Here is a 21,700-nt window from a genome sequence, read left to right as displayed (position 1 = left end):
TGGATCTCTGCATCCCCATGGCCCTCCAGGGGCTGCAGGGCCACAGCTGCCTCATCGTGCAGGGGAATCCCAGTTCCAGTGCCTGGGGCACCTCCTGCCCATCCTTCTCCGCTCACCTTATTCCTCTTACATGTTCTCACCTCACTCTTATCTGGCCAAAATTACAACTGTGTAATAACTTTTTTTTTCTTAAATCTGTTATCACTGAGGCCTTACCACCATTTCTAACTGGCCCAGACTTGACCAGTGGCATATCCATCTTTGGAATTGCCAGGGATTGGCTCTGCTGGACATGCAGGAAGCTTCCAGCAGCTTCTCACAGAAGCTGCCCTTACCAAAACCTGGCCATGCAAACCCAATATACCACTTTATTCTCATGTGAGTATAACCTAACAAATATGACACAATATTTATAATAGTGTTATAATATTGCATTTTATAATGTTCTGTTGTAAGAAAAATAAATTAATCTGAAAGATATAATTATATATATTATAATTGTATAAATATAATACAATAAATATAATAATATTGGAACATAATGTATGTAATATGCTGCATATATATATGTATGTGTGTGTGTATATATATGTATATAGATATATGTGTAAAAATATTGTTATATAATATCTTTGAAGTTCTTAGCATTATTGGACACACAGGCTATAATGGTAAGCTAAACATTTCAAGCATCCTGAGGCCAGCAGTGCAGCTTGATGTAATTTATACTATTAAATGGTCCCACCTTCCAGAGCAGGGTGGTCATGCTCAGGCTGCCTTTTAGATATGGTCCTTGGCACGTGCTTGTTTCTGTTTTCATGCCCAGCAGTAGTTTCGGAGATCCTTGATTGCCTGACAAAACCATACTAGGGATCATTGTTATTAGTTACAGATGTGCCAATAAAGTTGAAAAATCAGACAACTTCTCTCCCTCACTTCATGTTTTAGACAAGATTTAACCAATTCTCTTGGCAGATTTTCAGAGTAATGCCACCCTGCTTTAACTATTGCACCTCATATAACTTCCATTTTAAAGAGTGAACCAGTATTCCTACTCATGATTAAATAACACACTGAATGAATATGTCATAAAACAGCACAGAATGTAGCTGATTTTAACCTTTTTCTTTAATGTACTTTTAAAAGACTGTTCTTACTCAAATGTTGATGCTAGGCAAAAGAAGCTTCTGCTAGAAAGCTCCGTTTTATATCCTCATTACCATCCTCATCACAGAGTTGATTATGATAATTGTCACACTCATCATGACCTACAATTATTTACATTTTATGCTTCCATTCTGTTTAAAGAATCATGTCATTGAGCACATTATTATTGTGTTTAGGTAGCATACCTGAAATTTCAGGTCTCAAAGAATGCTCTTCTAAAGCTGTGGGAAGAAATAACAGTCAGAGATAAAGAAAATTACAGTAGGAAGAAGAAAATTGTGATAAACAGCTTTAATGAATGTCAGTCACAGCACACCAGCTGCTAGGATTGTGAATATTTAGCCAAAAGGCTGATACTTCAACTACTTATTTTCCTGTATAAACCTAATGAACTGAACATCCACAGGGTCAGGACCCCTGCTTGCATTTTGTTAGAGCTGTCTGGGGAGCTATGAATTCCATAGTGCTCATGTTTTTAGCAAATTTCCGTGACTTTCAACATGTTGAGGTATTTGTGGATGGCTGGACGTGAAAGTAATCAGCTGTGTTAAATTCACTGAGAACCCTTGAGTGCTGCCAATTTAAACTTTAGGCTGAACAGACAGTTGAGAGAAGTAAATCAGCCAAAAAAATTCTGTGGTAATATTGTTCAGATTGTAGTTCTTTTAATTTGTTAAGTATTGACTGCCTTTGTTTCTGGTGCCAGAGAGAACCACTAAACCTAACTTTCCTTCAAATTGCAGAAAGAATGAAGTTAGTTAAGAACTGTGAAATTCATTTGGATTTTTTATGTCTTTCTTCAATAAGATAACTGTCATGCTACTCTTCTTTCTGGCATGTTTGTTGAAAAATAAGATTTTAAGGTTCTCCTCACTGAGTAGGTAGACAAAACAATTCCTTTTCCAGCTTGAGACCAAGGACAACCATTACAAGTTTCATGTCTAGAGGTATAATCAACAGGAAACTGAAGAGCAAATAAGGAGGATGGTGTCAGAATCTGAGGTATTGATGATCCTGAGATTGTAAAAAGTCTCTGTCTTTCTGCCCCATTGCCAAAGAAGAAGTCAGAATTTGTCTGTGCTGGTTTTCAAGGCTGTTTATTCTTGCTTATCTATAACTTGTTCTGCTGCCCTGCCACAGGTCTGTCCTGCAGGGCAGTGTGTGGGGCTCTGCCCTCAGTGGGATGTTACAAACATTATATACCAGAAACTACCTGTGCTGTATTTACAATAATGTGTCAATATCTGTCACCTACCTTGAACAGTGTGTCCCCAGTCTAAACCAATAGAAAAATGCCAACACTACAGTGGAACATGGAGGGCATGTTTCCTCCATCTTGTACCCTTTGAACCCCTAATCTTGAATCCTAAAATTTTACTTTTGCACCCATGCCACACTTAATTATTACTTATATCAAACACTCAGAGCTTGTAATTCATCCTGTAAGACTGAAAACTTTTTTGCATGGACAGACATCAGAGACAGTGTCTCTCAGGGCTCTGTACAGGGGGGTTCCTGACCCTCTGCCAGACCTTCCAGGGCAGCCAGAGGGAAGCCCTGGATTCCCACAGGATGGGACTTCATAACCTGAAGTTATAATTGGGCAATTAACTCCAATGTGAAAATGGACCAAAACTTATAAAATTGTGAGACCTCATGACAGGTCATCCATTTTTGTGACCATTCCTGATCCATGGATGTAGCCCTGGCCAAGCTCTTGTACTGCCCAAGGTGTATCCTTTAAGGCCTTTCAATAAATACCTACTTTATTCCTTTAGCTCTGGTTAGTCTGTGTTCCAGATCAGCCTCTCAAGGCATCAAATCATCCTCAGGATTAGCATAAAGCAGTACTTCTGCTGTTTTCTGTTTGCTAGTCTTTATGCCTGGAAGAGTGATTTGCACGTGATCCTACATTGCAGCCCTGCAGTATTTCTGAGGCTCAGGCTGGATTCAATTTGGCAACTGTCAGCAAAAAGTCCTGTATTTTGGCACTGAAAAAAGACCCCTGATCATTTTTTAATACTTTGCTAGCTCTAAAGATACAATGACAAAGGGAAGCACATCGGGTAAGATTTATGTCAGCTAATTTTAGGTGTTTTAAAATTTAACCCTAAAATCTAAAGCTGTCACTCTCTTTATAGTGACCGACAAGCATTTTCAATGGACATTTATTTGGGCATGTATTAGGTATTTATTTTTAGAATAAATTGACCTGATTTGATATCCAGAGGTACCTATTTCATTATAGGACTATAAAGGGACCCAAAGCACATTTAGCATTTATCTGGGATTTAGAGATAACTTTTTATTTATGCTTGGGCAAATGTATCCTTCTGTTAACACCAGTCAGAATGCTTCTGTATGTCATGGATCAATATCTGAGCAATAAATCAATTGAAACCATAGGAAAGGTTTCTTATTCTTGTGAAAAAGTAGGAATAATGATCTAGAAAATATTTTTGCCATCTTACAGATATGTTTTCACTCTCCTGAGTTTCACTTGGACAGATGAAGTGATGAGCATTAAAAATTTTTTTTTATCACCAAACCGTATTCAATATGGGGTTTCAAAATATTTTCCTTCTCAAAATATCTCATTCTCAACATTTAAGTGAGAGCTGCAATTTTTTTTTCTAGCTCTTCACAGATACTTGAAGCTTAAGGGAACTTCTGGACTAAGAACTATCAGGACATAAAACACTAAAGCAGAAAGTGATGTAATGTCTCTCTCCCCAGAGCTCCCTTGGTTCCCACCAATTTTGTCCATTTAATCTGCAAATCAGTCTGTAGATTAGAAAACTAAAGCACTTCTTTTTAATGTTGTGCTCCAGTGTACTCTGTGCCTGGAGAAATGTCATAGGTATGAAGTTACTCTTAGCCTACTGCAAAGCTGAGCCCCTCACTCCTTGGAACATCATAGTTCTTTCAGTCTGACAGCCAGGGGAAGTCTTCATTTAGTGCTGTCTGTGCTCAGTATAATATTTTGTGAAACAAAAATTCTGCTGCTGTGTCACCCAGCAAACAAACCAGAAATTCCATAGCCAGATTATTTTTAGTTTCATTCATAATTTTCATATAGCTAATAGGATTTAAAATGTGCTGCAGTACTCTAAACAAATTCTTATAAGATCCAGATAATGTCAGAGACACATAACAATAACCTAATTAATCCTGCTGAATGATCAAAACTGACCTGATAGAGATTTTAGTTTCTACAGATTTCTGAACATTAGGACAAAACAGAATTATATGTCTAAGTTGGAATTCTCCCATTATATTTTCAATTCTTTTTATTCTTTTTTAGTCCACTTTCTCTACTATCTCTCCTTAAAACAATTTACCAAATGCATATTTTGAAGATTAGTTTTACAGTTTCCTGCAGCCATTACTGGTAAGGATTGAAAACAAGTAGGTAACCTGGAAGGTGTTCAGAGGTGCTGGAAAGAGCCCTGTGCCTTGTGTTTATGTCCCAATAACTCTGTTTTGATGAAGTGGTGAGAATCATGTGGTCCTTTAAAGCTGGGATTAGGAGGGAAGGTCAGGTTGTCAGGGAAGCTGTGGTCCTTTTACTCTTCTCAAGCAGAGTATATTTCATGGCCTGGAGTTACTGAAGCCTGTTCCCTGCAAAGGCGTGAGCCTAGACTGATTCTAGTGTCTTCTAGTTTGGGTTTGTGATTCACAGTTTAGGCCCATAATATTTCAAGTTTCTTATTTATAGTCAGAGAATTTGGTACTTTTGACCTTCCCTATGTGGAACTGAAAGTAGCTTTACAGCTAAAACAAACTTAAAAAAAAAAAAAAAACAACAAAAAAACGTCAACACTCTAGTGAATTTACTTGCAAGGGAATGTGAACCACATTCCACAGGGGCTCTGTAAAATTTTTAACTAGTTGTGTCCTTACCTTGTAAGTGCACAGTAAACAGTTGCAGTGCAAATAAGACTTGGGATAGGTTTCCTTCCAGTCTATGCATTGCCAGAGGTGATATTTGTGCTTTCATAGCCCAAGGTGGATAACTGGTTTTAGAGACTAGACTTCCATAAAGGAGCAGACACCACTGTGAGCTGTGAAACACTGAGATAATGTCAATACAATCACAAATTAATGGGGAGAAGTCTTAACATTAGCAACAATGTACAAGATAGAAAGTAGGTCAAGTACTACAAGTAACTGCAAGTCTGGAAAGAGGCAGAAGTAGGCTTTTGACATAAGCACATCTGATACATAAACTATTGAAAAAAAAAATAAAATGTAGCTAAGGAGAGAGGTAAGGAAGCTTACTAAATGTAAAACATCCAAACTTTTAAAAGTAAAGCAATAGCATATAAGAAAGTGAAAACGTGTATAAAACTGAAATTTTTTAGTAATAATGTTTTTAAGAACTGTAGTAATCCTGCTTTTAATGTTCCTTGTGATTAATGAATAATATTAACTATAAGTAAATACAACTACTACTTACATGCAAAAGTATATCAGATTTAGTCCAGGTTTGCAACATATCGTATACTCAGGTGGTTTTTTTGGTTTTTTGTTTTTTTTTTTTGAGAATGAATTGCATTTACCATTACAGATTGCATATTGAAACAAGATATTGGTATCAGAAACCACACCAAAGACCAAAGGCACTCATGAAGCAGAAGGCTGAGAGCATCTACTGTATGCATTCCATACCCTTCTTGTGGTTCATTGCTGCTGAGCTGCCCCTTCATACAGAGTTGGTTGTTGGTGATTGTAAGGCTGGTTGCTGTGGGGCATGGTTTCCACCTCTCTGATCTGTTATAGACAAAGCAGAATCAGCAAAACAAAAGTTTGCCCAAGAGCACCTTGTTGCTAGGGCAGCCAACCTTGTGGGAAATAGCTATCGTTGGTAGTTTATTATTTCTCAGTATTTGGCTTGATAGTAGTGTAAGTAAGTTGGGCTTGCATTATAATTCTACAGTTAGTCTGAAACAATGGACTCTTCAATGAATTTCTTTTGGCAGCTTCATGTTTTTAGTTCCCCCACATAGTATCACAAAGAGGCATGATGCACTAACCTTGTTAATATCTGTGTGAATAAACTTACTGGCTGTTCAGGATCTGACTGTTCTTCTGAGGTGGGAACAAGGAATTGAAGAAGGAGTAAAAAAAGAGTAAGAGAAGAGCTAAAAAAATACATAATGGGCAAAGCAAGTAGAAAACAATCCTGAACAAGATGATGTTCTTGTAAAACCTGTTTTTTTAACTCATATTTTAATGACAATGTGAATTCACTAGAATTCAATGCAATTCTTTGATATAGGACAGATGCTTAGGTCAAAAGTATTCTTACTTTTAAAAGAACTTGCAACTATCTGCTCACTTTAGGTACATGAAGAATGAATCTTCTGTTGCTGAGTTGGAGCCAAACTTTAATATCTGGGGTGGAATTTATATCTAATCTCCCTGGGTCTGTCTGGCTCACATACTGAGCTACTGGCCCAGGTAATTTAACATTCTGAAAGGGAAACACACATAACACAAGCAAAGAAGACTTTGTTCTGATTTAACCTCAGATTATAATGGAATCCTTTCACAGATCTGTAAAGATATCATGCTTGGAAAACTGCATATATTCAGGAGGGTTCTGTTTTTTTTGAAAAATACCTGTAAACAACCTTCCTCTTCTCCTAGGAACTCTCTGATTTCCTAAATTGTATAATTTCCCACTGCAGGTTTTAATTAATGTTGCATATTTTATTTTTTGGCCTAAGCTGGGAAATATTAGAAAATTATGATCAAATAATTTCAGAGGATCATGCTTGCATCATAGCAGCTGCTTTTCTTAGGCTTTTGTCCTTAGTTTATCTGCTTTGGCCTTCCTTTTGTTAATTCCCTTCTTCTGAGAGTAAAATTGTGAGGAAAATTAAAATGAATAGTGATTTTATATATTATCTTAGCTTATTAATTTTTGTTTGATGAAGACTTTGTACTGCTTTCATGAAAATGTTTTTGCATATCATTTCCAGTTGCACCAGTACAGCTTCATTATTTTTTCTTTTCTTATTACCCTATTTTGAACACAAGATATTTATCTCTTGTCTCTATTTTTATGTGTTATGTAAATGAGAAGGTTTTCTTTTCTTTTGAAAAACATAAGGACTGGGCACAACTCTACAAAACCAGTAAGAAAGTGTCTCACTATCTAAGTACTCCCACTGAAATTTTAATACACTTTTAAAGTCTGGTCTTTCACTGGGAATTTATGTAGAACTGAGAGCATGAAATGTCTTATCAAGTTTGTTAAAATGCATTGGATGCATTATCTCAGAAATATAGTAAGCAGCTTATGTTGCATTTTAGTTTAGTCAGAGTTTAGTTGGCCTTTGGTGTCCTTTGTTACGAAACAGGAAAGGTTACAGAAAATATTGACCCTAAAATCACTGAACAGTCAAAGTTTTTCTCCCATTTGTGTTTGAGGGAGTTTCAGAATGTCTAACCCTATGTAAAAAAATCTCATACTCATATGGAGTCTATCAATAGGTTATACCAAATTTACTATGGATTATATGTCAGCAGAAGGAATTAAAGCTGATGAGAAGTAGTATATATTTATGGAATTTATGTGAGGTTTGTGCAAGTTTGTCACAAAAGGTTATAGCAGGAACTCTTAACTAACTTTATGTGGATTGGAAGGTATTAGATAAGTAAACCATCTAGTAGTCACACTTAAAAAAATTATTTTAACAGTCACAATGCTGGTACAAGATTTATATACACAGTTAGTAAAACTGGTAGCATCAACATGTGGCTATAAAATCTTCTTGGCATCCATAATTGCAAAAAAACTTGGGCAACTCAGCTGAAGTATGCACTGGTGTATTGTAACAACTAAAAACCAGACACTGTATTTTAAAAAGAGGAGCTTTGAGTAAAAAGTTGCTATTGCAAAATACTTAGAGCTGTTTATAATTCCCCGACCTATAAAGTGACAATAATAAATGACACACAAAGGATTTTTCTCTTATTCCTATAGTTTCTGGCAAACAAATAGCTATAATGACTTTTCCAGAACTATGTCTTCAAAAAAAATCTTGTTAAATAGTATTTACACTACAGCTGGAGCTCCTCTGTGTAAATGTCTTAGTGTTTAAACAGCCTAATGCTCAATTCAGTTGTGAATCATACTGAGAATTAGAAGAGGGAAAGAAAACTGTAATGAAATCCTGATATTTAAAGGATTAGAAAACAGCTCTTGCTGGGATTGTAAGAGAGTACAGAACTTCAGCATATAAATTTCCAAACCTTTTCTCATATTTTTCCTGCTGACAGAAGACAACTGCATACCATAATTAGACCAACAAAAAAGGGGAAAAAAACCCCCAACAAAACCAAACTGGAAAGAAAGACGAATTATACTTGGCTCTGTAATTTCTGAAGCTGAAGGGCAGGGGACCAGGGCAGGACAGTAAAAATATATTTCTGTACATCTGCAGGGTTGTTAAAAAACAAAAACAAAACCAAAACCATCTGACAACAAATTTCCTAGCCCCCATCTATATAGTGGAAAACCTCTCCTAGTATCTGAGAATCTACAAAATTATTTCTGGCATCCAGCAGATATCTGTGATGGATACACTTGACTCCCGGCTGTACTTTGGTTCTGGCTGACTAAGAAGCAACAGAGACCTCACACCCTGTGATGAACCTGCAAGCTGGAGTACCCCTTACCTGAGGCTGACATCCTTCCTTGCTGAAGGTGGAGACACCCCTTACTTGTGATAGATCCTCAGTGACTGATAACATGCTGAATCAATACTGAAAAAACATTATTAACCCATGTAACTACTCAATATTATTATAAACATTGTATAGCTAATCCATTAGGTATAAACCACGGTCTAAATTGGAGATTAAGATTGGATCTAGCCACACAAAGGCTCCATCTAGAGTTTTGGGATGAAGCCTGTCCTCTCTGAACCTCATGAATCAATAAGAGGGTCTTCCGTACCCCTTGTGCCTCCAGGTTCTGTGTGGATGATTCTAAAATGTGTTACATTCCATCAAATTTATTGAACTCTCTTAAGTTACTGTTTTACTTGAATAATACACGTTACTGCTTCACTCTTTTGAGTGAGATGCATTCCACTCATCCATGACACCAGATGAACAGAGTAGCTGCTCCACAAGCCAGAGGAAGCTATGAAATCCTTTCCCAAGACTGTGAAGGATTCAATTTGGCTAATTGGAGACTCTGAAGGTAGAAGTCTCTCAAGAAAACTATATGGATCAGCTTAAACAGCAGCTATAAACATTTGATATTTGCAAAAAGCCCCCAAATACTTTCTTTTATTTCCATTATGTCCAACTTTTCATCCTCAGCTCCACTTTCTCAAAGGATTTCAAGAAAATTTCTCTGCTTTGCTCTACTTTCTATAAAAGGAAGTAGTTATGTCTTGCACATAATCTCTGAGGCTTTCCTGTGGAGGCAAGGCGGGTGACCAGGATTAGCACAACTGAGTCCTATTCCTGTTTGTGCAGTCTCTCATGCACTAGTTGATCTGAGAGGGACAAAAGAATGGCTGGAAAATGATGTTCCCTGTTTATCCCCAGATGGCGTCTGGTTCCAGTGGACCCATTGCCAGCTGTCACAAAGTTAATTTGAAGCATATTTCATTTTAATTTGGATAAATAAATCTGTAATTAGGTTGAAAAAGCATAATTTATTTAGGAGAACTCAGTGAATTTATGCATAAAATGAAGTATTATGATTGCTGGTAATTTTTGAATTAATGACACAATTACAAAATTATGTCAGCCTGATTCAAGTGGGGGAAAAGATGACAAGCATGTTTTCTAGGACATGAATTTATAATATATTCTTTCAAAACTGCAACATTTTATCATTACGATTGTTAGTAATTTCTGAATTAAAGATACAATTGAAAAATTATGTCAACCTGTGTACCTTCTGGATTCAAGTGAGGGAAAAGATGACAAACATGTTTTTTAGGACATGAGTATATAATCTGTTCTTTCAAAACTACATTTTACCATTCACTAGATTTTTCATCCTGATTTTCTTCATGTCCTATACCATCCTTCCTGCTGAAGTTCTAGCACAAACTTTTTGCCAATCTAAAACAGGAGAGTTTCAAAAACTCCCTGAAGAAATTTGGACATCTAAACTAAAATTTTCCCCTTTATCTGTTGGGTGGAGGGCTGCCTTGTTGATTGTTGTTTCTCCCCAGCCTGTTTTGCATGGGTGTGTAACTGCAATACATTTCTAACTAGGCATTCTAGGATTTCCTAACAAACGCTGAGATATTCAGCATTTTGCAGGACTTCATAAGTCTTCTAACTCCCCTTTGGCTCCAAGAAATCCCTGTAGTTTGTATGGAATGACCAATTTGTTGATTTCCTGCTGCAAAGGCAATTCCCTTAGAGATAGCTGCAAAGTTTTTGCAGCTCTTTCCACCAAGACCTATATGTAATATGAGTGTGGCACTCCCAGTCATTGAAGGTTCAGTGTTGTTATACCTGTGTGAGGATTAGAGGATTAATTTTATAGTCTCTGTGTTATTTAGGAGCACAGGCCATAGATAGGCATGCTATGGGAGAAGTCATATAGGTGGTTTATGAGTTCAGTGGGTTAATTTAAATCACCATTTCAAACATTTGTTATATCCACATGTTATATATCAAACAATTTGGGATAACTAAGGATGTCAGTCCATGAATTCTTATTCTAATCTCTTCAAGTATTTCAGATTAAATTTCAAGGTTAGCTATAGAGTGTTTTCTGGCATCAGCTATAACTGGGAAATCTGTCAGTACAGTGCTTTGAAATACTTAGAAACAATTTTTTTTTGCTGGTTATCTCAAAGTGAATTCCTTGTCTTGTCAACACTTCCTCTACATCTTTTTCATTAGATTACATTAGTGACAATGAAAGTTGTTCCAAAACACATAACTCACAAAACCTTGTCATGCTGTGAGTACTTTAGAGACAACTAAATGGTAAAATCTTTGTCCAGTGAAGGTATTTTGTTTCTATTGTCCTGTGGCCTTTCAATCCTACTTGAAAAAGCAAAAAAAAAAAAAAAAAGTAGATTAAAAAAAAAACTTAGAAAAAAATTAGATTTCAAAAAATCTAGTTATTTAGATTTCTAACCTGTTCATTAAATGTCATTATATGGTTCAAGAGAAGAGTTGTAGATCTCTGAAAAAAAATTTCCTTACTAGAAAAAATATCAAACCCAAATCTTCCTGTAGGTTTTAATAAGAAAATTTCCACCAAAGGTGGGAAGAAAGAGAGAAAGCACCTCTGTTCCTGAAGATGAGTTTCAGGTCACTAGCATGAAAAAGTATGGCACAGCAGAAGTTTAGAAACAGACCTGGCACAATGCAAGAAAGTTTATACTTTTGTGCCCTCACTGCTTTTTGATGGTTCTTATGTGGAGGGTGTGATGTTTTTTGTTTTAGAAAAATCTTGGCTTGGTCTCGAGGTAAAATGCATACGTATGCATATGTATTTCATGAGCCAGACTTTTTGTCTAGTTCCACTGAGAAGACCATAATATGACACTGGAGAAAAATGGATAACTTCTATCCAAAATTGCTCAATTTTGATTGTAATAGGCATATTTTTATTTAGCCCATTCAAAGCAAAGCAGAGGGCCAGGGCTGAACAACACTGACTTCCAATCACTGAAGCATTGCTTTTCTTAGTTTATTTTTTTTTAAGAGAGTCTCAGAACTGGTCTCATCAAAGCATTTCAAATTAAATTTATACAGTATTTTTTGAAACTATTTTTTTTAAATTAAAATACAATTAAGTGGAAAATTTTCATGTTCTTGGATGAGTACAAAAGATTTTGTGGTAGCTAAGGTTTCTAATTTCCTTCATAATTTTTTTATGCATATTCTATTTTAAAAGTAAAATGTGATGGTTTTTAAAGACTTAGGTTGTTTTGCGTGAGAAATATTCAAGCACTATAGTCCCTAGGTATTTATTATATGAATTATTACATAACTGAAAGCTAAATTTGCAAATCATTTGCTTGGCCTGATGAAGACATTAATATTCCCCAGTGCCAGAGGAAAAGTGGAGCATGCACCTTACATGCAGTCCCAGAGAGTCCTCCATGCAGCTCCTTCTGCTGATGGGAATCTGGCATATGCTCCTCCTGCACCTGCTGCTTTGCTTTGCTCAGGGACATATTGTTGCTCTCACATCATCTGCTTCTGATCAGCTTTCAACATCTGCCAAAAACCCAAGGGCACATGCAAGATTTTCTGTAGTGGAATGGAAGCAAATACATCTTCTTCCCCATGAAAACTGTGCCCGTGCACAAGAGTTATCAAGTACCATACTCCGTGATCCTTCTTGGAAGACCTTTGGTATCAGATTTGGACTGGTATCAAGGCCTTGTTAACTGGAGCTTTTTCATTGATCCTGATGGCTTCTGAATGAGGCCCCGTCAAACACACTGGCATAAGTTCAAACAGCCTCTGATGAATAACAAAGGCATTCCCAAGAGGCTGCCACCATTCACTTGCAGTCTTGTCTGACTCAGGAGACCAGCCTATGGAAAAGAAGAAAGGTAAGAGTTGGAAAGGCACAGGGTTATAAAACCAGCATTAATGTAACTAAAATTTACAAACTATGAATGAATTGTTTGATTTTCATGAAAACTAAATGCAGTTGCCATTAAGTGCTTATTTATTTTATTTTATTTTATTTTATTTTATTTTATTTATTATTTTATTTTATTCTTTTAGGTTCTGCTCTTTTCTATAAGGATAGAGGTAGAAACTCAAATTTAGTACTGCCCCTCAGCACTGACACTTCCAAAAATCATCCTTGTGCTGATAGTAGAATTTAAAATAGCTCTTCTGGTAGCAATATGTGTTTTCTCTATGTTCTAGAGATCACGAATATCTTTCTTTGAGCCAGTCCGTTAGAGAAATAGTGGAAAATAGTGGAAAAGCAGCTTTGAAGGAGCCTATTAGCATGCTGAATGACATAAATCATTCTGGAAGTCAGACTTTAAGTGCTCTGCACCGTGGTACAGGCATCTGTCACTGGGTTATTTTAAGGGAAAATGCTAAGTAGATTCCTGTTAGGTCCACCCTTACTCTACTTGGTGGCAAACCAGAGAAAAGTGTGCTAAAATCTTAATGTTTTCACCTATCAATCAAAATCAGCTTTCATAGAATATTTTTCTCTGAGCTTTTTTTTCTGTTGTGATTAAAACCTCTCCCATAAAGCAGTTCAGAATATTTTCCACAAGATTTGTTAGAGAAAATAAATCACTTTTGTAATGCACGCAGCAGAAATGTTCATGCTATGAGTGACTGCACATTCAGTTGCATTCCATGAAAGTATCGTGGGAATAGGAAACACCCAGGGTAAATCCAGTCACCTTTCAAAATTGTTAAAAGCAAGATTACTACTTGGGCACCTGAAAGGAAGAGGGAATACGTATCTGTTTGGCATATGTATAATAATGGATGTTCTGTGTTTAAATAGGGAACCTGTGCTCTACTCACTACTTGCATAATGTGAGATCTGTGTGGACTTTTAAGGCACAGAAGGCTCCTAGGAACAGTATGGCTTTTAAATGTAGAATGATTGCTCATAGCACAGTTTTAAACTGAGAAGAAAATAAATGGAGTCCAATGCATATCTTTCCTCTCAGTATAATACAACAGCTCTCAATAAAATAAATAACCATGGGATTTTTTTTTTTTTTACATTTGTGTGTGTCTGTGTGTCTGTGTATACACTTTTTATGTATTTTATCTACACCAAAAAATTTTATGGGCAAGTGAGTGGCTAAAATTCTAAGGGTTCTAGTCCCTTCCCTGAAAATTTTAATGTGTTTTACAGAAATCAGAAATGTAATGATGTATGTACATTTAACCAGTATAACCAATATAATCATACATGGCAACAGAGAAAAGAGAAATAATAATAAAGTTTTACTTGAGAAAGTAGCTTTATACTTTATTTCAGGGGGTCCCAGACCTTTGTCCCTCCATATGATCCCACCAGCACCAGGAACACGCAACAGCTGTAGCAACACCCAGGATAGGAGCTAGGAAACATGCCTGCCAGAACATAAACTGCAAAAAAACATTGGAAGAAAGTTGACATGTCCTCTTGGTGCACATGGCAGGAATCCAGTTTACACGTGCATCAATGGTCTGAAAAACTACCTTACACAATAGCTTGTAAGTTTTATTCACACAAAGATGAAATATTTCCTAGTTCTTATCTAGTCTTCAATACATTACATGGTTTCAGGCAGACCAATAGATTGTCTGGATGATGGGTGACAGAAAACAATGAACAAGTGAAATATCTGACATTAAAATATGACAGAACTGAGCATGGATATCTGGAAGAACTTTAGCAGTTCTCTCCTTCTACATAAAATCCTTTTTCTCTTCTTTTTACAGGATTTCTGAATTTTCAAGATATCAGCTCCAGAAAACCAGTGTCTCATAAATGGGAACATCTCTGTGAACTTCCACAAGCATATTCTCACTTGCTCCCCCTTTTACTTATATAAACACATGCAGAGAGTGGCACAAGGGGCAGTTTTACAAGAGCTAAGATGTTACAACACCCATCACAGAGAGCCATGTCTTGGTACATTCCAACAAATAATCCCGTCTAGCCTTTATTTCTTCTCATTTCCCACCTTTGCAGGGAAGAGTTGTCATGCAGAATGTCACCAGACACTGCCTTTAAATGTCCTTTGACATTTTTAAATTATGCTGAAATCCCTTTGCAGATATGTTACAGCCTCTAGAGTAGTTATTGGGAAGGATACACAAGGCTTTTTTTGTGCTCAGCAATATCCTTATTTCTGGCTGGCCTAAAGACCAGTGCTGTGGAAAGGAACATCAGGCAAGAACGTCTGAAAACAGCTAGGAGGAACACAGCGTTCCAAGTCTGAATATCCCCAAAAATACTTCTAAAGCAGCTTAGAATGAGTGAGAGTTAAAAGAATGAGCAAAGAGGAGATGGATTGGCTAAAAGACTGAGTTTTTCCAGACAGGGAAGTATAACTAGCATTTGTTTGTTTTTGAAAGAAAAATCCCACACTGTATCTGAACACCAGACTGCCTTATAAAGGGACCCTCATGAATTACTCTCCTCCCCTCTCCCTGTCTCTGCACAGTGAACCCTGTCCAGAGTGACAGACTGCTCCTCTTCTGCTCCTGTAAGGGCCTCAGAGCTGCCTCTCTGCTGCTGGTCTGCAGTGATTCATCCCAGGATGTGAACCAGGAAAAGCCAGCTAAACTCTCTCTCCTGTTAGGAGGGAGGGGAAAAAAGAGACCCACGTGTTCCTAAAGTATCTGAGTGTCTGGTTCTCCCTGAAAGGGAGAAATAACTGCAGGGCTGGATTTCAGAAGACCACAAAATTTTAAACACCAGGGATGTTTTCAATAAACACTGAAGATGCTTGGCTCATAACCTTGTTCAGATTATGCATCTCAGTCTGCATACTGCGGAAATCTGTCTCCACAACATATGTCAGCAACCTGAGCATTCAGTTGCACTGAGTTTCCCAGTGCTGGAACACCATGGAATCTTGCTGCTGATACCCATGACTGTCATTTGCCTTAAGTCACCAGACTAGGAGGGAGGCTGAGGGAAGGGGGAAGAGGCAGACAAGGAATTCACCTTGATGCATGAGCTCCTGGGCCTCCATTAACTGCTCAGAGAAGATTCTCCCATCTATTTCTTTGTCTCTGCTTCACTGTCTTCCTTTACCTATGCTGGAGCATGAGTGTTTTTCAAGAACTCAGGTAAACCAAAGACTTGTATTTTATGGCTTACTCCTTCAGCTCCTACTCTTCCCTCAGAAAAGATTTACTTCCTTTAAGACTGAAGTCTTATCATTATAACTATAGTAAGCTTCAGATAAAACAAAAGTAAAACAAAATAGAACCTTATTTTCATTATCTTCTTTGATCTGTCTGCACCATACCTTCTTCTAAATTTAGGACTCACCATGCTTGTTGAGACACAGCCTCTTATGAAGGATGTGCTGAGAAATCATTGTACACAAGCTGCCTCTGCTATGTCAAAGTCTGGAGTTTTAAACCTGTCAAATAACTATTTTACAAAGTTTTAATAAACAGTGGTTCCTGATGGCAGAAATTGCCATGAAAGCCATCCGGAGGCTTTGCAAGAAAATTGCACAGATGTATATTAGTATCTTAGCTACCAAAGGTAACAGTAAATACAAAAATAACATCAAGTCTTCAAGCACTTGGCTGTTAGAAGAGAGTTCAGTTCGCAAAAGAAATTTTTTTAATTCTATAAGATAATGCCAGATAATACCACCCACTGGGTAGCCCTGTTAATCTCAGACAGAAAAAGATTAAATTTTCTACTACTTGAGATTGGCCTAACTGTATTTTTGATTTTGAAAACATCTTAAACAAAAAGTGTAATAAAAAGGAGTTATTTTAACTTCAAACTACTGAATAGTTTTTTTGGCATCTGACAGATGACAGTTTCAAATTTTGAGGATGATGAGGACACCCCCCCCCCCCCCCCACACACACACACACACACATTTCATTTTATTTCCTTATGTGCATTACCTGGCACTGAAGGTGCAGAGACTGAATGCATCATCTCTTTTCATGTGAAGAGAGACAATTACAGCACACAGCCAGGCAGCCACAACTTGGAGACAGCCCCCCTGCTACCCACACCGTGGACTGAGCACAGATATGCCACTGTCTGGCATGCTGGAGGAGAAAGGGAGCACACACAGTGGCTTTCAGAAGTGCAAGGTTAACCTGATATGCTCAGCTGTGGAACTTACAAAATTATTCAGAAGCAGATGCCAGTTGCACTAGAGAGAATCTGGAGTTCCTTCACTTATACAGTGAGGGAACTGTGTACAAACTTGGCAGGGTCCTGTGCTTTCCAATGCAGGAACAGGGGAGCTCTAAGACTATGTTTGAAGACAATTACGCTATAGAGACTGGAAATTGCTAATTACTGCAATATATGAGTTAATTACTTGTTTTTTGCTGCAGCTTCAAAATACCAATAAATTTGTAGAAGGCTATTTCCTATTCCTTTCTGTATTACGGTTAATTTCATAGCCACAAATTTTAGATAGTTTTCTTTCTTTTTTTTCCTAATTTGTTATCACTGCCTCAGTACCCATCTCATGGTGACCCACAGCCCCTGTAACTTCCACAGGACTGATTAAAAGGCAGGAGTGTGGTTTGCTAAAAATAATGAGGATCTCTACACAGAAGTCAGGATCATTATATTACTTAGGGCCAGCTTGTGGAGTGTGCCAACATTTGGTTTATAAAATCGTAACATACAGCTTATACACACCACTGTAAGTGCTCTGTATCTAGTAAATCCTATTAATGTCTGTGGGTCTGTACCATTTAAATTCATTATCTCCTTAAACTGGAATTCATACAAATTCCAAGGACTAAACTTCCTGTCTGCTGCCAGGGTAGATATTTGGCATATATTTTGCACTGTGTTGCTTTATGAAATGACAGGTAGGCTTTCAAACCTTGTAAATATGTCCCAGAATTAACAACGGTCTCAGGAAAAAAAAATCTGACAGAGTCTGATTATAACTGGGGGGAAGCATGTAGCTGACTAGCAGTACAAAGTAATGCTGTAAATCACTAATATATGATTATGTAGTAGATCCCCATTATAGAAATAATCTATATTTCACCTGAAATCTCAGAGGAAGAAAGCTGGTTTTGATTGCAGTATGGACTGCAAGGAAGCTCCTAGTGTAGAAGAGTAGGGGGGAAATGATGGAAGCTAGCTTTGGGGATCTTGTCCTTAGGGCGTGGTATGTGAGGGAGAAAAAGATAAATTCCATTCCTTGCATGTGAAAATGGCCCAGCACACAGCAAGGAATTGCCACCACCTGGGAATGGATCTGCAATCACCTGTGGTGATCCCTGATCAGCAGTAGCTCAGGATGCGCCATGTGAAGGATTAGCACAATGAATTTCAGGCCAGAAAAGGGAGCTGGAAGTTGATCCTCATGGGAAAGCAGATCCTCACGGTGTCCTACATAAAAACAAAGCTAGGGCTGCTTATTATGGCAATGTAAGTATTATAGCTCAGGTTGCATAGATACAGGCTTTTCAGTTGTCATGGAAACTGTCCTGGGACTGCCCCATTAGGGGTAGCATGGAGTCAAGACTTCTCAACATCTGCAATGGTTTATCCTTTTTTATGCGTTTGGTTGAGTCATGAGAAAGGCCCTGGGGAAACCTAGATTCCATCTATATCTCTGTACCCCCCAAGCTGTGCTAAAGAACCTGCTGTTGCTTAAACAGTCCTGGAAAAGGACTACTGCGGGGTCTGTGGACTGTGTGTGTGCAGGGGTAGGCAGGGCATTGTTAGAGTGAGCTCATGGGCACCCCATTTCCCCTTCCCTGGGACCCTGTGACTCTGATCAAGATAACCCTGGACCCCTCCTTCCTGCCCCAATGGGGCTGGTGGAGAGCCAGGGAAGCCCACCCTGTCCAAAGTCTATATAGACCCCTGACATTTCCTGTTCGTTCTCTTTTGCCCCACTCTCCCCTTGGACATCACAGAATAAAGAGAGCTGAACCAACATATCTGGGGTAAGAGCCTCTTTTGGAAATCTTTGCCATCTCCTGATACTCCTCCCCGCACAGCCTCAGACCTCTGGGCTAGCCTGATTTTTCAGGGGGCTGTGCGAGGGGGGGGAACATCAGGGCATAACCCATGTAAAAGGGCAAGAGCTGACTCCCTGAATGGGTGAACAGAGTCAAAAATATTGTTTGGAGCTCTCAAGACTCACTTCTCTGTCTTTGGTCTATGTTTAAATTCATACAGAATTCTCAGACACCTGAGAGGGCACTTGCTCTTCAAAGATAATTCTGTGGCAGAGAGAGAGAGACAGAGCACCTTCCATGGGACCTTGGCGTGGAAGAGAGAGCAAATGGAACAGGCTTAATATGGAATGTAAAGGGTTTTTGAGCCAAGTCCATAATCACTTGTGTGTGTAAAGTTGTGGTCATCCTGCCAGAATAAGAAAATTTAATGCCCCATGGGTCAGTGGAAATGTCCATCCAGTGCTGGCAGTGGACTTAGAGGAAGCCAGGCAGGAGATCATGTGAGCCCACCAGCCTCTGCTGTCTGTCCCACTGGGACCTCCTCAGCAGTCACAGCAGCTATAGAGAAAATGCCACAGTTTAGGAGGTCACATCTTCAGGATCAGACTTAGCAGATTACCAGTGCTACTGTGGGGTGTGTGCTCCCTTACCGAGACTCAGTTTGCAAGCACCTCAACAGAGTGTGTACCTTGTGGTGTCCTCTCATGCAAAAAACAGTCAGGAAGATAAATCTCAGACCTTCCTTACCCTGGGTTAGAGACGGGTGGTGGGTGGGTTGCTTCTCCTGTTCATTGTCATGAGTTAAGGGACTGCAGGAATGAAGGAAAATGAACTGCAATTAATTATGTATTGTCACCACTGCTGCTTCAGGTATTTGTGATACTGAAATAATAGCTAGTCAGAAATTCTTTGAGAAACAGTTTTGTTTGTTTTGTTTTTTTTTTTTTTTTTTGTCAGTGAGGTTTCCTTGTGACAAAGATTTGAACCTGAGACAAAAATGTCTTTTTGAATATGTCTCTTACACTCTTCCCACATCCTCTGCTTATCTCAAACTTTCTTTCATAGGAAAGCAAATTTTTACTGAATTTTGCTATGAGGCATACCTATATTAAAGGAAATCTGCTGTTAGCTTTTGGACTGGGACTAAGATGAATGAGGAAAGTAACTGAGAGCCAAAATAAAGACATATATTTTATATTAAGTCAGTTCTGAATGTGAATTGACTCATGAAAATGAACAAGTGCCCATATGCCAGACTACTTTCTGAGAAAAAATATGCAACTTTTTAATGCAGAATTAAAAAAAAAATATATATTAGTTATCTAATTGATGATTAATAAATGCCTGAAGTAATTTTTTAAAAATACCAAAGCAACATAATTTCTGGTTTTTGAAATAGATTAAAATATTTATGATTTAAGAAAAAAAGAAGTATATTAAAAAACAAATATTATAAAATTAAATACAGTTTTCTATTCAGGAATTTACTGTTCCTATCCCCTGTATAAGTCTGGAACATTTCATCTTCCATAAATATTTCTATTCGTACATGGTCTTCTGGAACAGTCCCAGTTTAAATGAAAAGACCAACTTCTTCTAGATTTCCACCTCATTTATACAAGGCTGGCTGGAAAAAGTAAACTGAATGAGTTCGGCCTCATTTTTCTAATCCTTAATTTATGCAGCAATACACATTTACATATTAGTTCAAGGGGCTTTTTCAGGACTAGCCTCTGAAGAAAGGAAGTACAGGTCTGAACATTTTTGCTTTGCCAATTTCCTTAAAAAGAGAAAAAAAAAAGAGCAGAAATGCTCAGAAAGTTTCTGCAAATTCCATCCAGGTGTCATGAACTCAGATAACCCTTTGAAGCATTTTTAAAGAACTAACTTGAAAATAAAAAGTATCTGTCCTCTCTTTAGCTTTCCCTAGATGTTAGAATGTGAAATCATTATTTTTAATATTTTTCTGGAAAAAGGAAAGGTATAAGTAGAAATGTTGAATGTAGGGAGTTGGGATTTTCAAGCCTAGGAAGTGAATGGCACACTTGCATCGCTTCTTAATTTTTGCCTTCTTTTTTTAAAAATAAAAATATTAACATTAAGGGACAGGAAAAGTTACAGTGATTATACTTGAGAATAAACAAGATGAAACACTGAGCTTGAAGGGCAGATGTCAGTGGCACAAAGTCCAAGTAGTAGGTGGGTGCTGAGGTGTTCCTCAGGGACTGATCTGGGGCCAATGAGTGTTTAAATGCACCCTTGGTAATTTACTTTACAAATAAAAGCCATATGAATGAAACTGTCAGTAAAGTGCAGGGCAGGGCTGCAACTCAGAGGAACCTCATGAAGCTGGAGAAATGGGCTGACAGGAACCTCATGAAGAATGATGTAAGAGTAACCAATGGCTATCAGCTGAGTGAAGGCATCCTTCCCTTCTGGTCAACACTGGTGAGATGCAGCTGGAGTTCTGGGTCCAGGTCTTGTCTCAGGAGAGAAAAGGGCACACACAAGGAGATACTTTGGTGAAGATCCATCCAAGGTGGAACACTGGAGCACATGATGCATGAGGAAACACTGAGAAAAATTGGCTTGTTCAGCCTGGAAAAAGGGGTTCAGAGATCTCATTGCAAACTTCCACTAGCTGAATGGAAGGTAAAAGAAGCCAGAGCCAGGCTGCTCTTGGAGTTACAAAGCAAAAGGACAAGGGACACCGGATCTGAGTAGAAGCAAACAAAATTTAGACTTTGTATAAGGAAAAATTTATTTGCTGTGAAGGTTATCAAACACTGTAAGAGGAAGTCTGAAGAAATGTGGGTCATCTTCACCCCTGCAGGCATTCAGAACTCAACTGGATGCGACTCTGAGCAATTTCCTGAAATTTCACACTTGTCCTACCTTTGAA

At 38.0% G+C, this 21,700-nt stretch overlaps 1 long non-coding RNA gene across 1 annotated transcript; it reads left to right on the top strand.

Moving 5' to 3' along the window:
- The first annotated feature begins 228 nt into the window (after positions 1–228).
- Positions 229–14,789, top strand: LOC110479159 (uncharacterized). The gene is made up of 3 exons (XR_002466880.2): positions 229–378; positions 12,220–12,731; positions 14,593–14,789. It is a non-coding gene; the product is annotated as an uncharacterized LOC110479159 (long non-coding RNA).
- The last annotated feature ends 6,911 nt before the right edge of the window (positions 14,790–21,700 follow it).

This window comes from Lonchura striata, chromosome 3, assembly GCF_046129695.1.
Source record: "Lonchura striata isolate bLonStr1 chromosome 3, bLonStr1.mat, whole genome shotgun sequence".
Classification (NCBI taxonomy): domain Eukaryota; kingdom Metazoa; phylum Chordata; class Aves; order Passeriformes; family Estrildidae; genus Lonchura; species Lonchura striata.
The sequence above is the reverse complement of the archived record's forward strand: the minus strand, read 5'-3'. Positions and strand labels throughout refer to the sequence as shown.